The sequence below is a fragment of the Euprymna scolopes genome, chromosome 8, assembly GCF_053919585.1.
Source record: "Euprymna scolopes isolate OS-2025 chromosome 8, ASM5391958v1, whole genome shotgun sequence".
Classification (NCBI taxonomy): Eukaryota; Metazoa; Mollusca; class Cephalopoda; order Sepiida; family Sepiolidae; genus Euprymna; species Euprymna scolopes.
In genome coordinates, this window is record NC_136489.1 from 84,501,765 (window position 1) to 84,524,409 (window position 22,645).

Consider the following 22,645-nt stretch of genomic DNA (forward strand, 5'->3'; position numbering starts at 1 on the left):
TTCTCTGTTCAATTATTATTTTAGACTTTACAGTCCGTAAGTTGTGAAAGAATAAATAATTCGCAAAATAGATAGTGAGTATTATTTATTTCCGTATATTCGACTAAATTGAAGATTCGCCCCTATATTAGAACTTCATGCACATGTAAAAGAATTATGTATTGGTGTTCAACATTCATTGATCGGAGAGATGGCATGAAATTGAAAACAAAAAAAAACTTCGACAATTTCGAAAGAGTCCACAGGAAGCGAAAATATAATTTAAGATGAAAAAATTGTAGAGATTAAAAAAAAAAGTTGTTACGTTTCTGAAAGAAAGTGTGAAAAATAATGCACTTGGCATTACCGCATTTCTTTTCATATAAAACTTCGTTTTTTTTTCATTAACTGATGGAAATATTTTTTTGATTAATTGAAAAAATAAACGTAACAAGATATGAATATTCCACACTTTTACATTAAAAGATTGGGTGTATTCATCGAGTCATGCATTAAAGTTCAATTTAGGGTTACATTGGATATGTTTAGACTCTTACAACGATCGGGAATAAAAAACAAACAAACACACCTGAACTAAAAGATGTAATGCGAAAATAAAATTTAATGTGATAACATATCAAATAAACTGTTCGTAAGGGAATACATATATATATATATATATATATATATATATATGTGTGTGGGGGTATATATATATACATATATATACATATATATACATATATATATATATATATATATAAACAGAGAGAGATAGGAAAAGAGATGTACATACAAAAACAGAAACAATGTTAATCCCAGGTGCATTTGAGACATCCATCTGCATACGTTTCCAGAAGTTAATTTAAACAACCATTTTGTGTACGATTATTTTGGAGATAATATTCTTTTGATGCGATAAACTCTCTTTATAAACACTAGTTTTGTTTCTGCAAGTTAAAATCCAGAAGTATGCATCCAGCCTCATGTTAGAAATAGTATTTTTAAGTATAGTTGATAAACTAACGCGTCTCTATCTTACAGTTAGAGCATTACTGTTATGTAGAAACATCAAAGAGAATTAATGTGAAATTATTTTTAGTAACGCCTTCGTGAAAAACAATTTTAAAGACAATACTACGGGGAAATAAAAATGTGTCTATATATTCATATGTATGTACACTGTGTATCTGGAAATTTAGTAGACGCCTCACATTTCGGCAGATATTTAAGTGAGAATCTTTATGGGACAACACTGAAAAAATGACACTGGCACAGTGAAAAAATGTCTGTAGATTTTTTTTTGTTTTTACAGAGTTGGTTTATTATCCCCTCAAAATATATCCAAATATAATCATTACAACTAAAGTCCTACAAGCAAATGTGATTATATCCCTAAGTCTTTCCATCTCTAATTGTCCGAATTAAGTATTATTTTGCAAAATACCACGTGGTTCATTCTATTACTTGGCCCCTGTGTGCATAGGGAGCAGGCGTGTGAAAATTTCTTGTGCATCGTTCACACTCTAACATACTGGTCAGTGAAAGTTCTAACAACACATTACATCGAAAAAATCTTATAAAGATTTAAAAGGACATATTGTTGCGCCGTATGAAAATGCCCCAGGCTAGTAGAAAATTGTCAACACTCGCAAGCTGAGCTGCATCACAGTGGCTAACATCGTCTTACGTTTGAAAAGTAAAGGATTTACTCAGAAGAGGTCTTGGGTAGAGCCTTCAAAGAAGCTGAGCGCACGTGCTGAGAGTCACATCAAAATACGTTCTTTGAAATATCGGTGTAGTATGCTGTCAGCATTGCTGCAAGGATTGAAGAAGTGGTGTCAGCCTATTACTGCTCAGAAGATGCATGCACTCTACTTAAAATTGCTTTACATGGCTATCACTCTAGGAGGAAAACTATTCCGAAGACGATAAACAAGAAAGCTCGCTAACAGTTTGCTAAAGACGTGTCACTAAAGCACAGGGATTACTGGATCTAGACCACACGGTCTGATTTAGTGAACATTTATTTTTTTCGGTGCCGATTCATTAAAGAATGTGTGGCAGTGAACAGGTGAGGAGTCTAAAGATAAGTATATTATTTTTTCTTTTGTAAATCATGGTGGTGGGAACGTTTTGTGTCTTGGGCTTCATGTGGGCTGCAGGTGCATATCATTTAGAGGGACATGTACTATGAGATATTACAGTTGCACATAATCCCCTCCATCCAGAAACTGGGTTGTAAACCAGTGTTCAGGCATGATATTGACCCCAAACACCCCATTAAGATGACTATTGTTTTACTAAAGTGACTGAGGGTAAAGGCGATAGACTGCCTAAGCATGTCCCTTGGCATGAAGCTAATAGAATATTTATGGGGATCCTTAAGCGGTAGTTTAGGGTGAGGAAAATCTCAAATTTTCGCCAGCTCCGCGACGTCGCCATAGAGGTGTAGAAGAGCATGCCAGTTGCTATCTGTGAAAATCTTGTAATCTCCATACATAATAGAGTAAAGGCTATTGTGGATAATTATGGTGTCCACACACACCATTGACAATTAACATGGTGTATATTAATATTGACAACCTTTCCCTTAGCGGTGTACTCACTTAGATTCTCAGGCATTTAGCTTTTTAATGGTTATAACCTACATATAAACAAATTTTCGTTGTGCTGTTCTCAGTGTTGTCCCATGAAAAGATATATTTAAATAGCTGCACGAATGTGATCGGGATACTCACTGTTGGTGCACTGTATATTTTACTCTTTGAAAAATCTTTTAGACGCGTTTACGAGTTTCTCCTAAATGGCATACCACTCTCGTGTTTCTATCAGAGCATATGTTTGCTTTTTTTCGACTTTCCCTGTTAAGATTAAAAATGTTGTTTTGCCAGTTGTTTTAGATTATACCTTTTCTAACGCTTATAAATATCATCGTATGTATTTAGTAATTTGATTAACTAACTCTATTTTCTAAAAATATTTCTTTGTGTTTTATCATTCTTTTTTTTTAACATTCGATATATTCATATGTATAAAACTGTTTTAATCTCTTTTGCAAACTTATCAACAACGTTTAATATCTATTCATGTTAACTGTTCTTATTCGTTTCCCTTTCTTATAATTCCGGCTTATTTTATTTGATCATCTACCGTCGGCGCTTTTCTACTCATTTTTAATTAATCTCTTGCATTCTATGTTTATCTGTCGCCGTCTCATTTTTTTTATATCACTTTTAATTTCCTTTCCAGTTTTTTTATATCTCGCCGTATCATTTTCTATATTTACATTACTATATCCGTGTGTGAAATTACCGAGTTTTCTTCTTTCTCCTCTATTAAACAAGGTCTACCATCTTACTCGTATCTCTGCTCGTTTCAGTTAAAATCTGAGGTCTAGAGTCACAGACAATTTACGCTCTGATTATATTTTATACTCGACTTGTTATTGGAGTGTAATCTTGATCATCAGCACTAAACCAGAAATGATGCATCCCAAGCGTTCAGCGAAGGAGAGTATATTATAATTACATTTTTAATGTAGTTATTATTACTAGTATATTATAATTACATTTTCACTATAGTTATTATTAGTAGTAGTCGTCGTAGTAGTGCCTTCATTATTTGTAATAGGAGCTTCTATATGGCGGAAGCGGCGGCGGTGATATCTTTGCTTTCACAATACTTTTTACTTTACCCATATTTATAGGACTGCTTCAGGTAATCGCACCTAACATGATTGAAGGCAGACAATCTCGCGCTGTCATATTTTAAATCTTTGACTGAAATAATTAAACCGAGAGTACACCAAATTTATATGATACAACGTTATGAAGGAATAATCTAAAGTTTATCATACGTAAATAAAAAGTGTAACACATATATTAAGGACACATTTAACGCCTGGGCTAAGAGGGCTGAAACAAAACTATGTTTACAAAATTGATGATACCAGCATTAATAACAATTCGAAGTAGACGGCTTTTTTGATTAACGTTTTTATCCCCCTCCAGAGATAATTTCCGTAAAAAGTGTAAGAAGATAAAGCAATTTAACAATAAAGACTACCACCTAATAAACCAATACTGACGCAAGGTAAAATAAGTAAACAATAGTTTGATTTGAATGATGTTTGTGTCTGTTATATTCGAGTAGCTGGATGGTGGGGCGCCCAGTTTTGCTTGGAAGTAAAACCCGCTTAATTATGATATTTTAATTTGTAAAAAGTTCGTATACATTACTAAGGGAGGTATAAGCTCAGTCGTAAAAAACCGCTTAAATATTGTTTAATTTATCCATATTTCGTAAATATTATTATAGAGTCGTGACTTTAAAAGGAAAAAAATGTATTTGGCTGAAATTGAAACCAATGATGTAGCATTTAAAGCAGGGGTACGTTACCACTGTACCAATGTGACATGGGGATGAACATAGGAAATATAAACTAATATAAAGGCATTAAATTTATAACAAATCATTTCAATTTTGACCCATTTTTTTACGATTTAATGGGATAAAGATCCATAAAAGAATGGTCCATAAAAAATCTGATCATTTGAGATGAAGTTTTAAAATATGGAGACAACCATGTGACGAAGTGCCTTTTATGTATTAGACTAGTTTAATTCGTCCAGATTCCGTATATATTATTATAGATTCGTAATAAAAAAATGTGGGGTGACATCAGTTAGAATAAGAAACCGAACGGCAGAGTTGGTGGAAATTTTCTGTTTCTATGTCTATCCTTGTAGCCATGTCACAAGTAAGGGTGCTGGAGGTAAACGTTTTGTCTGGGCTGACGTTATCCGCCTGATAGTCAGGGACCGAACCTTGGATTAACCACTAAGGAGGCTGTCCTATGAGCAGGTGCAAAGTACTGGGGCTGCTGTATTGCCATTTGGTGAATGGAATCTGGACCATGCAGTAGCTTCTGGTGGGGCCTCTCGATGCCATACTAGTGGGTAATTGTTACGGCTTTACCTTATCATGTGGTACAAAAAAAAAATTCTTCGTTTCTTTTTCTCTCTTAGTTTCCCCTCTCTGTCCTGCTCTAAGTAAATCTGTCGACCTAGTCCACAAATTCCAAAATTTCATCATGACAAGTTTCAAGAAAAAATACACGATTAAACCCGGTTCTCCAACTTCCAACGTAGACCCCTACTACCATGTCTCCTCCTCCAACATCAGGGGTCTACGTTCTAACCTTCCAGAGGTTGAAACCCAATTACAGGAGACTAAACCAGACCTTTTATTTTTAAGTGAAACTGGCATTGGACAGGCTATTTCCCTAGATGAGTTTGCAATTACAGGATACTCTAACTTAACTTCTAAATCTGACCCCCAAGATCGCCATGGGCATGGAATATGTGCCTATATTAAAGATAGCTTTCCATGTGGGAGGGACATCTCCAGTGAAGATCCTAACTTACCCTATATGTGCTTCCGGGTTGCTTTAGCTCACACTACTGCATTTATATTTACTCTCTATCGCCCCCACAACAGCGGAGTTACTATCTTTCAAAGCATATCTGAGAAAATTGACCAAGTCTTTCTACTTATCCTTCAGCTAACATTCACGTATGTGGAGACTTCAATGTTCACAACGTCGAATGGTTGACCCACTCAAACAAGACCGATGATGAGGGGAGGTTCTGTCATGATTTCTCCATTGCCTATGACCTCACTCAGATTGTTCAGGAACCTACCCGTGTGCCCGATAATGACGGCCAGTATGCGAGCCTACTAGACCTTTTTCTCACAACTTGCCCTGAACTATGTTCAGTTTCTGTTCTGTCGCCTCTTGGATCTTCCGACCACTCTGTTGTATCAATTAAGATAAAAATGAAATGTAATAAGTCCCCAGACGTACCACTTCATCGTACAGTATATCGATACACTAAGGCTGACTGGGATAGCTTCCGTACATTTATATCTGATCTACCTCTGCATTCCATGTTTAAAAAGGATGTGTCTTCTATAGTATTAGACCTAACTGAATGGTTAATTGTAGGTATTGACCATTTCATACCCTCTAAAAAGTTTCAGCCAAAACCTAACAGCCAGCCATGGTTCTCTCCAGAATGTGCTGCTGCCATTGCGCACAGAAATCACTTTTTCCACTGCTTCAAACGTAATAGATGTATGGAAACTAAAGCCGTTTTCAGGACTGCCAGCAATCATTGTAAGAAAGTAATAAGGAACGCAAGAGAGTTGTATGCTCAATCTGTTAAGTCCCAAGTAGCTGAGCAGCGGCTTGGTTCCCACCAGTTTTGGCAAATAGCAAACAGAATCCTGAACAGAAGCGTGTGCTCCATCCCAACTATTATCAATGGACCTGAGGTAATCTCGTCAGCATCAGACAAAGCTAAACTCTTTGTCAAGAACTTTGCAGCTAATTCTACCCTTTGCGACCAAGACCGCCAACCCCCAATATTTCCTCCTGTATCAGAAAACACGCTATGTGATATACGTATATCTGTACGTGATGTTGCCAAGCTAATCAAATACCTTGATTCCAGTAAAGCAACTGGCCCTGATGGTATTCCAATTATAGTACTCAAAAAACTTCAACCTGAACTAGCGCCCATACTTACAAAACTGTTTAAACGTTGTCTTAAGGAGAATAGTTTCCCATCTCCCTCGAAAATCTCATCAGTATGCCCTGTATTTAAGAATTCAGGTGATCGCTCACCCCCCTCTCAGTACAGGCCAATAAGTCTCTTGTGCGTCATGAGTAAGTTGCTAGAATCTGTGTTAAATACAGAAGTAATCAAACATCTCAACAAAAATAACCTTCTTAGTGACACTCAATATGGTTTCCGTTCTGCTAGATCTACAGCAGATGTCCTTACAGTTATATCGCATAGGATTAGCAAATCTCTCGACGGTGGCAATCTTTCTAGGGCAATTGCTCTTGACATATCTAAATCCTTTGATAGGGTATGGCATAAAGGTTTACTTCATAAGATCGCTAGCTATGGTATAGCTGGAAAAGTCTTCTCAATTATTAAATCATTTCTTTCTGATAGGTTCATAAGAGTAGTAGTTGAGGGGCGAAAATCAGAAGCTCACAGTATTAATGCCGGTGTCCCTCAGGGATCCATCCTGGGCCCAACTCTTTTCCTGATCTACATTAATGATCTTCCAAATTATATCCTTACATCATTTGTAGACATTTATGCTGACGACACTACCATTTATGGTACCACATCTAAGACAGTAAACGAGCAAGTACTCTCCAATTCTCTCTCCTCTGATCTTGAGCATGTAGTACAATGGGGAAAGGAGTGGCTGGTTACTTTTAATGCATCTAAAACCAAGCTTCTCTCTTTACATCATCAACATTTTAATCCACATTTGTCATCAATTGAAATGAATGGCTCTCGTCTTCAGGAGGCCTCAAGTTTTGACAAGCTTCTGGGCTTGACCATTACTCCTGATCTTAAATGGAACACGTATATCAAATCTGTTGCCAAGGCCGCTGGAAAAATGGTGGGATCTTTCTATCGATCCAGTAGATATTTCACTGCTGATGCTATTCTCTATCTATATAAGAGCCAGGTACGTCCAAGGATGGAATACTGTTGCCACATCTGGGCAGGAGCTGCTAGAAAGGACTTGTCCTGCCTTGATAGAGTTACAAATAGACTTCGTAGCCTCGTAGGAGATGTCCTTTTCTCCTCCTTACAACCTCTATCTCACAGAAGAGATGTTGCGAGTTTGTCTCTGATGTATCGTTATTTTCATGGAAAGTGTTCAACTGAGCTTCAATCTATGGTCCCCCCTCGCCAAACTTTCACAAGAAACACTCGTCTAGCTGTAAACACTATCAATAATTTCCCCCACTCTTTATCTGTGCCTAAACCTAAACATAGATTCCATGAACAAAGCTTCTTTCTTAGAACTGCACGCCTGTGGAATTGTCTTCCGTTTTCCTGCTTTCCGGCTGACTACAATATGGTTGTGTTCAAGTCTAAGGTAAATAAGTTCTTGATGAGCCGTTCCATATAAGTTATTAAATTTACCAAATTTCCATTACTAATGATTACTATATTGACCAACTTCTACTGTACACTCTTTAACCCTTATCCTTGAGTGGCCTCTGGGCCTTGATAATGTGGTGATGCCTGTGTAAAAAAAAAAAAACGTTGGTGACGTTTCCACTGTACCAATGTTACACGCATATGGACTGATCAAAAATTAAAAAATAAACTAAAATAAGTGTACAAAATGTACAATGATTCTTCAATTTTTGCACCTTTGGGCCACTTAAAACATATTATAACCGGTTAAATATTCATAAGAAAACGGTATATAAAGAATGTAATCGTTTGAGTCCCCTAACACCGCTCTCCGACATTAAGTTTCGGGGGAAATAGAGCTGGAAAAAATATGGAGAAAGAAATGTAGACGGACAGGCAGGCAAACATATAGCTTTTTTATATAATACCATAGTGATTGTGTATATAACATGAGAGGTGTAAAACATACAAAACACATACAATTAACAAACGTTTAATGAAGTAATATTTAAAACATACTAAACGTAAATGTATCATCTATTAGGAAATCTACGAGAAAAATATAAATATATCTATATAAAAAAATGAGTCTACTTGCGGATGCGCGTGCCTGTGTGAAATTACCGATAAACTCTTAAACTTATTGTCATATAACACAGGGCATACAACCGTGTATCAAAGACGATTTATACCAAGTAATACATTTGTTTCGGTGGATCAATAGCGCGTATATAAATATGTTCATTTCGACTTGCCGAAATACAGTGTAGAACTAACATATATTTAATGTAACCGCCTTCAGCCTCAATCACCGCCTGGATATAGGTCTGATAGCATTCGTTTTCAACAAGCGCCGGCAAAAACCCGGCGATTACTCTGCAGATTGCGGCAATCAAGCTGGTATTTGTAGGGGGTCATGTTGAGGATTTTCTTGACGTATGACCAAACGAAGTAGTCCAGCAGGTTCAGACTTGGATTAAATGTGAGACCAGTGACGGGAAGATATAATGTATTATCACTCCTTCTGAAGCTAAGCATACGTCACTTCGCACTTGGAGGTCTGTGCGGAAATCTGCTGCCACACCCAATGTTTTCTAACGGCCACCTGATTGCTCCAGAGGATCATCCCACTCTTCAGCACATTAAGATACATATTTGCTGTTGTGCTTACAGCCGACTTGAAATTTGTGAAGTGGAATTAACTGCCCCTTCCTTGAAACTACACAAAAACCATAACTGTGGCCGAAAACTTCAATTAGCTGTCTCCTCAACTGTTGTCCACTCTAGATTAACATTTTTAGTGCGTTGGTAATGTTTGCTCTTCATTTGATCGATAGAGAGCATGAGTTGTGCATCGGCGCATCTCTGATATTGTTCCTTGAACGTTGTGGCACTTTAAGAAGAATAATATAACATAATAGAAGACCTTTATCGCTCTCAGGATTTGTACACATCTGGTTGATGGTCTACAAAAAAAAAAAAAAAAAAAAAAAAACTGGTTTTCACTAAACTGAAATATTCCCCCCATTTGTATGACGACAATTTTATCATTTCACCCTGTATTGCAAAGTGGCATTATCTTTAAAAATGTAAAAGTAAACGTGGATAACGTTTTCTCTAAATGTCAAATAATCTGTAAGTAAAAACAATGATAAAAAATAATACTGGCAAATTTTTGGTGTCCGAAAAAATCATTGCCGTGTATCTTTATAATATATATTGCAATGCAGGATAAACAGATTTCATCCAGTTTTCATCTCTTTCTTCTCTTCTGTCTTGTTTGGAAGACTTAAGGAAAAGTAAGTTTTTTTTTTAATATATATTTCCAGAATATTGCTACGTTGCTAAAGTTAAAATGATTACATCAATTTGTGATGAATTATTTTGCTTTGTCAGCGGACTCATTCCCACACCAGATCAAAGTTGGGAAATATATTAAATGTTTTGCTTATATCCCTAGTAATGCAGTTCAATAAGTCTATCGCTTCAGAAAATATGTGGAAGCGAAAACTGTGGCACGATTTACTTTATCTATCTTAGTCTATTTAAATTCTTTATATGGAGTAGAGTGGCTCAGGTGGCAAAGTAACTTTTGCGCATACAAGTAACTTGTCTTTCGAAATTGAGCTTGGACAGCTTTAAGTTAGATGTGTAATAAAGGGGAAACTCCTGACACGTTCTCCTGCTTTGTGATTTTCATATTTTATTTTAGATTCGGCTTTTGTTGAAAAACTTACATACATACATTCACACAGACTCACAGATCCACACTTACAGAAACACACACATATATGTGTGTATGTGTATGTTGGTGTTCGTATCCGTGTCTGTATGTTTCTTTGTCTTTTACTTTAACGTCAATAGAATCTATCCTACTGAATATAATATGAGTATAAAAGTACATGTGATCTATTTACCTTTTGTTGGAAAATCAAATATACACATAGGGGTGATTGGAGGGCCAACCACATCTGCAAAATGAATTGTGTGCTTGACTCGACTTCTTGCCTCCTGGGAAATATAAACCTGTAGAATGAATATTGCCCGTAGAAAATTACCGATGAGAAACGTAATTGAAAATCAAACTCCATGGCAACGATAGTCGATATCCGGATATGGTTCAATGTCTTTGCGGTTTCTGGCTGATCGAGCATTTTAGTCATAACCTTGTCTCTGTGCTGATATTTATACTATATTTTCTCGATGTAGAATTTGCTAAAATCTTTATCATAGACATGTGTGTGCATTTATCTACTTAAAATATAATCATCATTTTTGAAATAGAGCTCTTGTAATATAGGATATATTTGTATTTTTCCTTTCATAAATATTCATGACACCTTCCGTTTGTAAAATGATCGTTTTGTTCAGGTATCATAGCCTGGAATACACCGTTTTCATGCTCTTGTGCATTTAACAATTAATATTGTACCAGAGTATATTATGTATCGGGATTACAATAGATACGAAATAATGACTTCGGATCGGTATGAGAAAACAGTATCTGGTGCGACTAGTATAACATTTGTATCAGACGAGGGTGACTATATAAATTTAAAAATTTTTTGATTAAAAATGATGAAATATAAAAATCGATTTTTGGATTGAAGATCAGTATTTTTTCCGTAAGCCACTAGGTTTACTTGTGTTTTAAATTGTTGAACAAATGCAAAATAAGAATTATTGTTTCTATTTCTGATATATAAACTGAATGTTTATTGTTAATTAGGAGATCAAACTAATCCAGTACGAGTCTTTATCATTTTAACTATATAATATCAGCGAGTATATAGACATATATTACGTAAATATTACTTAAAGTTTCCTACTCTAAACTATGATAGGACTTCGCAAACATTAGTTAACTGATAATGATCAATAGCATACTTACAAACAAGAATACAAGAATATATTCATATCTGAAAAACCATATGAACACATATATTTCCTTATTCGTGATTGATTTTAACAGCGTTTATATTTGAAGTACTAACAGATTACTTCATCTGTACTTTTGCTCTGGGCCTTTATAAACTCAATTCAATAAATATATTACCATATCGGATACTGTGTTGAGATGATTCAAAACAATAATATTCAAGTCCGTATTAAAAAGTTAAAGAAATTCGAGCCAAAATACCAATTTACTAGTTGCAATGATTTACGTAAAATACATTACATTTTAATGAAGAAAATATTTACCTCATATTATTTTCAGCAAATACAAGTTATTTAAACATTTTATTTCTCATGTTGGAATAATATTGTTTGGATATCGATAATGTTGAGTCTATTATCCAGATTTGCATTACAATCTACGATTTGATTTGGTTCAAATAAGAGCCCCAAACAAACTTCTCATCACACCGACACTGAATGCGCAATCATATTCTACTTATAATAATTGCTCATTTTCCTTAAAATTGCCAATCTCATATTTCTCCACGAAACATAGGTAACAGGGTGAAGTTAATAAACTACATGTTTTTGTCTTTCTATGATTTTTTCATTTGATTGAAGGTGCTTTGTTCGCATCGAATAACCCTCAGTAGTGTAATAAAAGTGCGGTATCGGTAGCATATGCTTTATTATTCATTAATAGTGTGTGACCACATAATCTGTATCTGTTTTGAAAGGTCGTTGGATTGCTACCTATGTAGAATTTTCCTGTTTTAGAGGTTTATTCGATACATATTCTAGCTTGGTACGTAATCTGGGATGTGAAGACAGTTTGGCTTAATAAGAATTTGGCCTATCTTCGAGAGTTGCAGGTGTTTCTATTATCAATATCATTAGAGTCTGTAGTTGGAGGTTTTTTCGGGAATATTTTATTGTTGGACTTTTTTTTATATATAATTCTCAGTAAGCTTTCAGTACAGTTGTAGTTAACTGCTATGTTATTTTTGTTGAAAGTTTTATGTAGTATCCTGTTAAGTGGGAAATGTTTATTTATAAGATGAGTGAATTTATTCCTAAGTTGTATTTTTACCATCAAAATGAAGAGGGGTGAACCAAATTATTTTCCTTCTTCGATTATAAGATCTAGTTGTATTAATATTATTGTTGTATATTGGTTGAAATTGGAATGGAGATGGTATATTAAAACGTGTCATGTGTTGTCTAGTGGATGTAAGATATTGTTCTTTTAACAGACAGATAATAAACGTATAAATTGTGTGTATGTTGTTTAGCCTAGGCGCATGATATTGACGTGTAAACCGAGTCATGTTGAATCAGACTTATCACACGGGATATTTTTACAGTTCATATATAAGAAGAATAATATATGCTTCATACCTTTTGTTTTCTTGAATATTTCTTCTGTATCTTCCCGCTGCTGCGTGACAACCACGAAGCGATCCGCTCCATATAATTGAGACAACTGTTCTTTGTGAAAACATTAAAACAACTCTTTATATTTTTGTAATATAAATTTATTAAAGTTGTCTCAATTGGTTTTCACAGGATCTGCAGTTTCTACATTTTCTGTTCATAAAGCTCGCTCCCAGCTGTCTGCCAACCCTTGTCTACGTCTGTCTGCTCTGGTGATCAATCCTTAACTCCGAGAATCTCTCCAAAACTAACTACATCGCGTGTTCTCTTACGTCACTTAATTACGTGTATCATACCAATCTAATCCACCTAGTTATTTGTTTATTCAAAACCAAAAGAATGTTTACATCTATTTTCGCATTCCTCTTGCGATTCACACATCAATAATTTATTCCCCAGTTTAATTGTGTATTCTTCTAATCATAATACCTGATCCAGCCTCCATTCGTCGCTCAAATCAATTAACAAGAAGACAATAACAAGGTCATAGACATGCAGTACTCCCGTCTTTATTGTACGCGAAGAAAATGATATTTCAACCGTAACACCGGTCAGCTTAATCAAGCTACATACAAACGGCGAAAATAGAATTTTTCATAATCGAAAAACCTATTAAAAAAATCCCCCTAGCAGGGTCCTGTGAATCCCTTCCCAAAAAAATAAAAATAAATAGTTAACCGCTTACGCAAATTTAATCCTGTCCCCTTTTTAAAATTCTAATTTTACTAGACCGACGATTTTATCTTAATCTAATCTTCTGATTTTTTTTTTCTTTCTTTTTACTGGAAAACTACAATTATAGATTATATAATACAATACAAAGTCATCAATACACATTTCTCTAACAAGGAGCATTAACTTCTGAGTAATTACATAAAACAACCTTCTTCAGTCCTTAAGAAAAATGTTCAAAAATGTCGTTAAAACTGGAAAAACTACGTTCACGATTTACAGAAACAGTCCATTGCTTCTGACCTGAAAGAGAGCATCAATTATTTTTATCTTTTTTCTTTGCTTTCTTTTCTTTTTTTAACCAGTTCAAAACAAGTGATGATCATTTCCTCTATAAACTTCTGCAACGGTGTAAATATTTCCAATCATGGTTGACCCAATTCAAAACAATTTCATCTGTGCGTGTTCCCGTTACATTTTCTTACTGTATCTCTTTCTGTTTCTCATCGGTCCCTTGTTCTAAAAAGAATATTGTAATTTTTTTCCTTCTAATTTTTACATTAAATGATGTTTTACTTCTGTTCATAACGAGCTTATTTCTAATACGATAAATATTTTTATTAACCATTTTCTATATATAAAGTTTTACATCTGTGTGTCTGTATGTCTTTGTTTTCTTTCTCCGTGAAAAAGTTGTACGTGTGAATTGTTTTTTTTTCTATTGTTCTGTCTTTTTTTCTTTTTTTCCAGATATTTTATTGTGTTTTATGTGTTTTTCTTGTCTTTTTTTTCTTGACATTCCATTTTCAGGACCTGCTTCTACGTTGTATTTTTCACCCCAGGTTCTAGATTACGGCACCAAATGAGCGATGGTTGTATCTTGGTTGGAATTGGAATGGAGATGGTATATTAAAACGTGTAATGTGTTGTCTAGTGGATGTAAGATATTGTTCTTTTAACAAACAGATAATAAACGTCAAAATCGTATGTATGTTGTTTAGCAAGGGTAGATGATATTGACGTGTAAACCGAGTCATGTTGTATCAGACTTATCACACGGGCTATTTTTACAGTTCATATGTAAGAATAATAATATATGCTTCATACCTTTTTTTCTTGAAGTGTTCTTCTGTACCACCCCGCTGCTCCGTGACAACCATGAAGCGATCCGCACCATATAATTGAGACAACTGTTCTTCTTTGTAAACACCATAAAACAACTCTTTATATTTTTGTAATATAAATTTATTAAAGTTGTTTCAATTGGTTTCCACAGGATCTGCAGTTTCTACATTTTCTGTTCATACAGCTCGCTCCCAGCTGTCTGCCAACCCTTGTCTGCCTCTGTCTGCTCTAGTGGCCAATCCTCAACTCCGGGAATCTCTCCAAAACTAACTACATCAAAACTAACTACATCACGTGTTCTCTTACGCCACTTAATTACGTGTATCATACCAATCTAATCCACCTAGTTATTTGTTTATTCAAAACCAAAAGAATGTTTACATCTATTTTCGCATTCCTCTTGCGATTCACACGTCAATCATTTATTCCCCAGTTTAATTGTGTATTCTTCTAATGATAATAACTGATCCAGCCTCCATTCGTCGCTCAAATCAATTGACAAGAATACAATAACAATAATAATAATGGTTTGATCATTGCTCTCGCTTGCCACAGTTAACAGATACTACGCTATGATCACAGCCTAAAGGGTCATAACATTACATTATGACTATTGTGTATCACGTTGACATATTTATAGCAACTATTATTTAGTGAGTTGTTATAAATATATCGTATCTCGTGAATATTTCCTCATTGGAGGAGTTATTATGTATTCTACGTTCAATAATTTTAGTGTGTGCTCAATGATAGAGGATGAGTGGTGTGAGTGCAGGTGGATATATGTGGGCCAGTGCTTGTAGGTATTGATAGCTATATCAAAGGGGGTGGTTCTGAAAGTTTGCTTGTTTAATGCTGCTAGTAATTTCCATTTTGGGTCTAAATTCTTTATAATCTCATGCATTGTTCCGAGCCCGTCATATTTCATGCTTTTGGCACGTTTAATTATAATCAGGCCGTCGTCCCTTTATAAACCTATCTCCTCGATTTTTTGTCGTTATCTTAGGTGATGATATTCAGTATGAATAATCCAACTAGGTCGGTGTTTCTGCCGAGTCAAGGAAACCTACTGCTACATCAATGACGGAATTTAGGCTATTTTTATCCGTTGCGGGAGCTCTTCATGATTATATTTATATCACTCTCCGGGACATGATTTGAGTTTTTGTCAAACTCAATAGTCTTCATGAAGACCTTCTTCGTCATCTACAGGTAGTATCCATGATGTAAGATATCGCGGAGGATGATTTTTTCTCATTCATATTGCTGTTGAACCATTTAATTAAGTTCAAGGTTTTGGTCCATTAATTGCAGTTGTATTGCTTTTTAATATAAAGGTTAATTTCTTTCTAGGATGTTCTTGCTGAATTTCCTAAATTCCGGTCTAGGCGGGTTTATAAATCTTTTTTTTTTTTTAGTTTGGTTTCTGATACTTGACTCGGAGGTATGCTTTATTTTCCTGTTCCTTAAGTCTAATAACTCTGTTAGCGAAGAATTAGAGATGAGGGACTAGGTATAATAAAATACACTACAACAAAGTCAAGGGGATAACTTTAAGAAAATCATACACGAGGTTATGAAAAATTAGGCCTAAATGTAGACGTACTAGCTAACATATAAAAAACAAACTGAAAATGTTTTTAACAAGTCAATCAATATCTACGAAACAGCCCTAAAAATAGTGGATACATAAATATTGATATCAAATATGAGCCACAAAACAGCACTAATTATAATAAACTTAAGAATAGAAGAAAAAGAGGTATAATCTGCTAATGAGTTCCATACAATCAACCGTTAAAAACAAAACTTGGCAAAAATTTTCATAATCTTATCGAAAAGCCTCTCCCTATAAACAATCCCTTACACAAAATTTTCAAGAAAATTGCCCTAAAGTTATCATAAAGCTGGGGCGAAAATTAAGAGATGATAATTAAAGCACATAATAACAAAATATTTAATAAATGCAATGAAAACAACAATAAAATAAACAATAAAAAAGTTAACACTATGACAAAAATAGAACTAACACAAAGAATACATACGCAACTAAAATTGAAATAATAATAATAATAATAATAATAATAATAATAATAATAATAATAATAATAATAATAATAATAATAATAATAATAAACCAACTCCGGACAACGACAACCATAGTAGAATTAAAAATAAAAAAATAATTATAATGAACCAGATATATTCATCTGTAGATCCCGCATAATTAGCCCAATTCAAATAAATGTCTAATCAAAAGCATAGTTTACCAGGCGACGATATTTGCGAACAAAAATCTGAATAAGAAGAAATATTACGTAGGTAGACTTCATTGGATTTCAAAACCCGATATGACCACAAAAGTAAGGCCAAACATTAAAAAAGCAAATGAAAACACAACTAGCAAAAAAAATACTGGAAACTCAAAGAAAACGGACGTTACCGAGTCCATGGAAAGTAGTCAGACAAGCACAGACATGTAGAGACCTAGATTATGCCTTCATGGAAAATTTGCTATTCTATCCTTTAAAGAACACCAACATCTATTAAACAGTAATAAAGAAATTGCGAACAACTGTGTCACAGGATAAAATTTACTCTAGCTAAGCGATACAATATGGCATTAAAATTGACAATAACGATAGAAAATACACAAATAAAATAACATACATATACATAAATCATATATATATATATATATATATATATATATATATATATATATATATATATATATACGATATACAGGCATTATATATACATACATATTATATATATGCATTATATGTATATATATATAATATATATATATATATATATATATATATATATATATATATATATATATATATATATATATATATATAAACTAACATCATTTTAAAAAATATTGATTAAAAACACCTACTACACTACACCTGAATTATTGTTCTGTCGGTTTTTGCTATCATATTCACCTTATAGCCTGCCTCTTTTTTTTGTATATATTTAGTGATCTACTTTTTTCTGTATATATTTATCATTTCCATGGCTATATCAAAGTGTTTTTGTCGGTCTTATCATTTGTCATCCATCACTTGGTTAGCTGTTTTCTTTCTCTTGTGTTTTTCTTGCCTTATCCTATGACTCTGTCCTTATTACAATATTTCTTGCTGCTTTTATTATCACATCTTTCTTTATCGTTATGTATTTTCTAATAATTTTTTCTGTCACTCACACAATATTCTGTACTAACTAGTCTATTTTCTTTCTCGTAGTATCGGTCTTCATGCCCAAACCGTTGTAATGCATCAGGCATGATTATAAGTTTCCTGGTTATCTTGTCGGGATACGTTGGTTCTTCTTTTGCAACATATTACTAGCAACACAGTATACGCGTTATACAGTTTAATTAAGTTTCTAATGTTAAGTTTAATTTCTAAGGAAGTTTCTTGTTTTGTTTCCAGTTCTCTATTAATTGTTTTCTGCCTTGATAGCGTGTACTTCCAGAAATATCAAATTTCATGTTTACCTAGTGTTCTCATTCAGTTGTTTTATGCCTTAATTTGCCTCCAGTTTTCTCCTTCTTTATTATAGCAGTAGGCCCTTTTCAATTCTTAATTCCATTCGAATATCTTTGTTGAAGTTTCCGGATTTGTTCATAAGCGGCTCTAGTAATTTTTACTCGCAAATAATTTCATATAAATAAGGTGGCTCATACTTTCATGCGTATTTATGAGTTTGTTTAATCCTCGCACTTCATTACTGTATTGTTAAATGGCTTATATGAAGGGTATTATTGATAGGTAATCTGACTGGAATATTTATTTTTGTGCATTTTGTTCTTTAAGTGTCCATGTTCTCATTGCTATTTCAATAAGATTGATAACCTTTTCTTGTAGTTTCTACATAGTTAACATTTTTATAATTCATACTTCAGGGATCATATTGAACATATTCTTGTAGTCGATCCATGTCATCGCTATAGATTTCGCTATTTTTACCTCTTTCCAAATCGTTTGGTCTTTGTATAGTAGATTACGTGTTCCTATTTTCCTTTTTCTGTCGGCATTTCTAGATTATCATAGCAAATATATTCTCCCAGTTTTGCTGTTTTAATTTTCTGATTATTATTATTATTATTATTATTATTATTATTATTTTTACTATTATTATTATTACTATTATTATTTTTACTATTATTATTATTATTATTATTATTATTATTACAGTTTTATTATTTATATGTGAGTAAAGGTAAACATTCGAGGGAAGATGAAAAATTCAAAGATCGTCTTTGTAAATTTCAGCCCTATAAACGCTTTATGTATATCAATGCGTGGTTTTATTTATTGTCTATTTACCACTGTTTCGTTTGTAAACAATTCATTATATGCAACTAATTAAACGAAACATTTTAATTTATCTGTGCAACATCCAATTTCGCGTCTTTTTTTCATAACATAAGTCAGTAAGTATTTAAAATATCTTCTATTGAAATTATATCCACAAAGCCGTTCACATAATCCGCGACACTATCTATTATGCTAATCGGGTAGTAATATTATCCATTACATTCAAAGTAATATTGCACCAGCAAAAAAAAATTATGAACAAACAGTTCTATTATTCGAATGACAAAGAGATGTTCGGACACAATGAAGCTTATGTTTGCAGACAATACTTTTATTGTATTATAAAATCGATTGACAAACTTGTCGCATTTTATAATAGGAAAAAAATAATAACTTTGCCAAGTTTTGGTCTAATCTTTCCTAATAATTGCCTGTGATGGATTTTTGTCCATAGCCCATTTATTAATCTGCTAGATTTGTAAATCCAGACATAAAAACAACTAGCCCGTGCATAAAAGAAGTCGGGATAGTTTAAAGGATCTCTTTTTAATAAAATCGGATTATTATATCGGAATGACATTGAATAACAATCATGTGTCCGATTCTTTAGTACGCTCCGTTTCACAAGCGTAAAAACGATCAGTACCAATTGTTTCCTATTCGATTATATCTAAACAGCTTTTATGATATTTGCTTCTTCTTTTCTTTTTTTTATTTTACTCATCTTCTTTTTATTTTCTACCTTTTATTACAAATTTTCTACTATTCTTTCTCGTTTTTCCTTGTTCCCCATCATCGTTCTTCTCTTTACCCGTTTTCTTTCTTTTTTCTCGTGTAAGAAATAGAGAAAGAGAACGTTTCCTGAATTGTGATTGACAAATTCAATTCCCACAATATATTGCAATTATATAATTCACGCAAACTTATTGATACAAACTGTATGGCCGAGTATTGAGCCTTACAAGTATACAATAAATGCTGTAAAATATTCAATAAATTGTAAAAAACGACGAATTAGTAACGGCCGTAATATTTCATATAACAAATTCGTACAATGATAACATATCTTCTTGATGGCTAACGCAACGAGACACAATATATCACTTCAAACAAGATTCATTTAATAATCTAAGACGAGGTAGTCATAAAATGATCGATCTAACTTTATTCAAATATTTGACATTTTACCTAGCGTTAGTATTATTTCCTTCTCTCCCTATTAGAGTTCGATTAAACTGTAAGGGAAGGAAATACACACACACAGGCACACACACACACACACACACATATATATATTTATATATATATATATATATATATATATTTGATTTACAATACACAATTTCAAAATCAATTTCGAAAGTGCACACAGTAATAATAAATTATACTTTATTTAAATATCTAAACTAAAACTAATTTAAGTAAACGCGTGCGTATTGACTGCTCTTTATTATCTAAACTATATACTGTTTAAAGAAATTTAGTGATTGCAAAGTCAGTTAATCGAATATTTATGATAAAGTAGTTCTCCACCCATGACCAATAAACAATCTCACGAGAGAAGCGTTTATGTTTCCCACGGGTCATATAATAATGTAGATGCTATTGAAGATAATTAGCCCAAGGTGAAGTTCAGAATAAATCATATTTGATGTTTCATCAATTTATAGTTTACTACAACTGTTTCAATGTTTATATTTAAGTTTCTAACGGAATACCTTGTGATATATTTAAATATTAAGAAAATGTGTGCATAATCAATCGTAATTTAAAATGAATTGCTGAAATCATGCATATATACGCATAGATATATTTCGATTCCGTAAATTTCCAGCAACATAAATATATTTAACAGTTTCCACGTATTCCCTCAACACAATACCTCCGAGATTTTACATTTTTCTTCTTATATATGGTTTATATATAACACTTACTGTTTCTTTCTGTAAATACCACTTAAATATTTTATACAGAGTCTTATCGCATATTTAATTGTGGCTACCTATTCCATAATTATTATTATTATTATTATTATTATTATTATTATTATTATTATTATTATTATTATTATTATTATTATTATTATTATTATTATTATAACAATAATATTTGATATTACCTATATATTAATATGCTTGTCCGTACGGTGTCACGTCATCATCATCGACAAACATTAATTAATGAAACGCGTCATCATCATCGCAAACATTAATTACTGTGAATTATCTCCCTTTATTGTTCAGTCTTTATTAGTTAAAATCATTAAACCCTTTTATTTCCCAAAACATCCCGAACAAAAAAAAATGGCCTGTCTATTTATGATTACGGATTATTTTAAAGACAATTATGTATAGAAGGTATCCTTCCACAGTTTAAATAGTATAGTATTTTACTTACATTTTAACGATGGCTTCTGTTTATTATTGTAGTGTAATACGGAACGCTTATTCTTTTTTATTCAGTAATAAATATTTTTTTTTAATTTAACGTTACGAGTTCGTTTTTTTTTACTGTTTCACTTTATCTTTTTTTATTTTTTTTTGAGTGAGCATTACATAACAAAAATATGTTTAGAAATACATGTAACAAAAGTCAAGAATGACTTTATTAAATAAATCACCAAAGTTACCATTCGCAAATACACTGAGTAACACAGAGTCAAAACATATTTTACGTCGTGTTCTGTTTTGTTTTTCTTTTGTTTTACGTCATATCAATCCTTTTTCATGTTATTTAATGCCGAATCGAGTAATTTTATAACATTTATAGAGCTTCACGTGGTTTACATAGTTATTACTTATGTTTTGTTCGTTTATTTTGCTTCTTTTACAGGCAGTCATCAATGCTCACAGACAGGGCATACATATTTAAATACTATAAAAAATGGGCACAACAATTTTTTTTAATATGAAATAAAACACTTTGTTTCATTACTTATGATTTAATTTATTTAAAGAAATATTTATTTCCTATTTAAAGATTTTCAGTATATTTTGTTTCATTGAAGAAATATTTATTGTTCATACATTAGTTATATTACATTGTTCCTATTTACAATGTCTCCCCCACGGGACAGAGTTACACACCAGGGCCGTTCTTAACCTGGAGGAAAGGACCAAAAATAAAAATTGTCTCAGTCGTGAAGGCTTTATCCTTCACTGACAGAGAACAAGAAATTGAAGTGCAGCATCGAAGAATAGATACTACACGTTAATCTTGTCCCGAAGGTTTTATTACATTGTTAGGTGAAGTTTCAGAATAGTTAACCCCCTTCCTCATATTAAGAATGGCTTTTAGCATGATTATTATAATAGCGGTATCAATTTTTTTTTCTTTCTTATTTTAAAACAAATTATAAAAAAAGATACAAGACCATTAAATGATTTTTAATACAAGAAACGGTTTGTATAATTATGAAATATTTATTCTCTTGTATCAAAATAGGTTCAAAATAGTTAACCCTTCCCCCATAATCGTTTTTTTATGCAGTTACTGCATTAAAACTTCATTAAAAGCCATCAAAGTCAGCTAAGAGCTGCTCAATATTTGGGCTTAATGGATCACTTAGCAAGGAATGAAGATGGCGATCCTGGTGTACCAGTTATTCTACCATCTTCATTTACAGGAAGTCCTAGGAATCTTCAACAACTGTATCAAGATGCAATGGCAGTTTTCTGTAAA